Raw genomic sequence first — 2,390 nt, 5'->3', positions numbered from 1 at the left:
TACCCTCCCCCCCAAATAAATAATATATATATACACACACAAACACAACAGTTGCCTGAAATTTAGACTTAATTTCAATTCTGTTCAGATTCCATAAAGTTGCCAATAGTCCATTTAGTATACTATTAACTCAAGAATCAGATCATCATTTTTAACTAACTAGGAATCAGTAATTCCTTACTTTGTACCTGTGGGTATTGACCCACTTAATTTTGAAAACAAGTATTATAAGAGCTCAAAGAAAGGGAGGGGGCTCTCCAGATATCACCCAACTTAATTTTCCTGTTTCCTTTCTCATATTTCATTTTTCAAGTCATTGTTGTGTTTTATTTTCTTCCTGTCTACCTCCCTTCCTCTTAACAGTGCAGTGAGGAAAAGCCAGTAGTTGACCTGGTCCATCTGGCACTAGCTCTTGGAAGAGGCCGAGGGTATGGCCACGGCTGGCTAGTTTCAAAGTTCCCTTTTTGTCTCCACTTCAGCTCACAGAAGCTGAGTCACCTGAGGTAGTTGTGACAGTGAGATAGCGAACTCTTGGCCTCCAGCACCCCAAACTTGAATTATTTTATTCCCTAGAGAGTAAACGTTGAGCTGACATAAATAAAATGTGTATAGTTACACATTGCCTTTCCAAGTATGGACTGGAATTTTGTTTTCAGTGTTGTGTGAAATGTCATAGAGTCACAGATTCTCAAAGAATGGCGGGGCCGGTTTTCTGTAAGCACTCGGGCAGGCAGTCGGCCTCACCGCTTCCTGCCAGGACCAGGTGCTGTGCTACCCCCTGCTGAGCCTCCAGCTCTGGCACCTGCACACAGGCTGGTCGTCTGGTGCCCTGGGCCCTCGCCGTCTCCTTCCCCAGCCAAATAAATTCCTGGAAGTCAGACTGAGGAAATCTAAGCTGCTTCACAGTAAAGCACAGATGACTGTTAATGGCATGACATATGTCCACCTGAGTGTAGACCATGGATAGGCTAGAAAGGATAGTCCTGACTGTGGCCCCAGGAGCAATGATGCACTATATATAGCCTTTTTCTGACCTTGAAAAAATTGTCACTAGGCCCCTGTGCCCTCCACAGAGATGGTTAGAGTCTTCGGCTCAGAAGGAGCAGAATCTTTCCAACTTGACAGCCCCACGATCAGGGCAGAGCAGGGCCATCTTCACAGGGCCTCGGGTCTGCTTCCTCTAGAGGCCAGGTCACCTCTAGTCCCTTGGCTGGACTGAGGCCAAGGCTTGCCGGAGGCTCTCCTGCGTCCTGGTTCCCTTCTCATTACCACCTCAGAACTTAGGCTCTGCCTCCGGAGCCTCGCCAAGCCCAGTCCCTGAATTGTGGCTGTTTGACCCAGTTCAGCTCTGAGCACCAGGCGAGGTGGTCCATGTCAGTCTCAAGGGGCTAGTGAAGGGCTTTTCAGACAGAGAACCAAGTGATCAGGCTTTTAACAGCTCTGGAGATAAACAGTACCTGGTCAGAAGATCTGGCAGCTGCACGAGGGAAAGAATCTTTGTCAGCAGCATCTTCTGGCTCTTTATGCAGGGCTAGTGCGAGCAGTAACTTTGACCAACTAGTCAGACAGGCTTGTGGGGCTCCCAGTCAGAGCCCGCAGCCAAGAATGAGTTCTCCCATGCCTGGCGGGCCCCTTCATGTTGCGGAGACTTATCCTTTTTCCAGGCTTATCCTGTTCTGGCTATAAACTTCCTTGAATTCATATTGGGAAATCTGACCCTGGTGAAGAGCTCTGACTTCAGGACCAGCACTTGCCTGGGTTACAGGATCAGAGACTCCTTTGTGGCCATTTCTGCCCATGAAGCAACCCCCAGGTCCTATCTGGGGAGCCTGTAGCCTTTTAGTTCAAGTTGAAGGGCACTGGGATTTGTGTATGGGTTACATTGAACAGACAGCGGTGGTTCTTGTGCCTTCTGTGTACGAGAGGCTGTGGCTTAGCTTCTTGTCCTACTAGGGAACTCTTCTCACCTCCTTCCAAAAAAAAACCCCAGAAACTTCCCTGGCTCACACTTGAATAAAAAGGATTCTAGATCTGTGGAATCAGACTAGACCCTGTGAGGCTCTGGTGAACTTCCCAGGGTGTTAGGAAGGGCTGGCCTAAAGAGACCGAGGGTTTGTACTTTATGAAGCAGTGTACAGACGGGTGCTTGTTGGTTTCAAGTTGACATTTATTTGCATTTTAATGGGACCAAAGGCCATTTTTGAGACCCATTGGGAAAGCTTGGAGGCAGCGGGTGCCCTTCCCGGCATTCCTGAAATTGTGCCATGCAGGCACCAACCTACACCACCACACAAAGGGCCGACCCGGTGGAAAATGCACTGTGAGCAGTATAAGAACTCTTTATGTCGCTGCAGCGGAGCATGTGTGCAGACAGTAATGGCTTGTCCCCA

The 2,390-nt window shown here is 48.6% G+C and overlaps 1 protein-coding gene across 2 annotated transcripts in view; it reads left to right on the top strand.

Moving 5' to 3' along the window:
- STX6 (syntaxin 6) overlaps positions 1-2,390 on the top strand; it is a 53,665-nt gene that overhangs the window by 35,276 nt on the left and 15,999 nt on the right. The gene's annotated exons all lie outside the window — the stretch shown is intronic.

Source organism: Crocuta crocuta, unplaced genomic scaffold (genome assembly GCF_008692635.1).
Source record: "Crocuta crocuta isolate KB4526 unplaced genomic scaffold, BGI_CrCroc_1.0 scaffold3, whole genome shotgun sequence".
Classification (NCBI taxonomy): domain Eukaryota; kingdom Metazoa; phylum Chordata; class Mammalia; order Carnivora; family Hyaenidae; genus Crocuta; species Crocuta crocuta.
The sequence above is the reverse complement of the archived record's forward strand: the minus strand, read 5'-3'. Positions and strand labels throughout refer to the sequence as shown.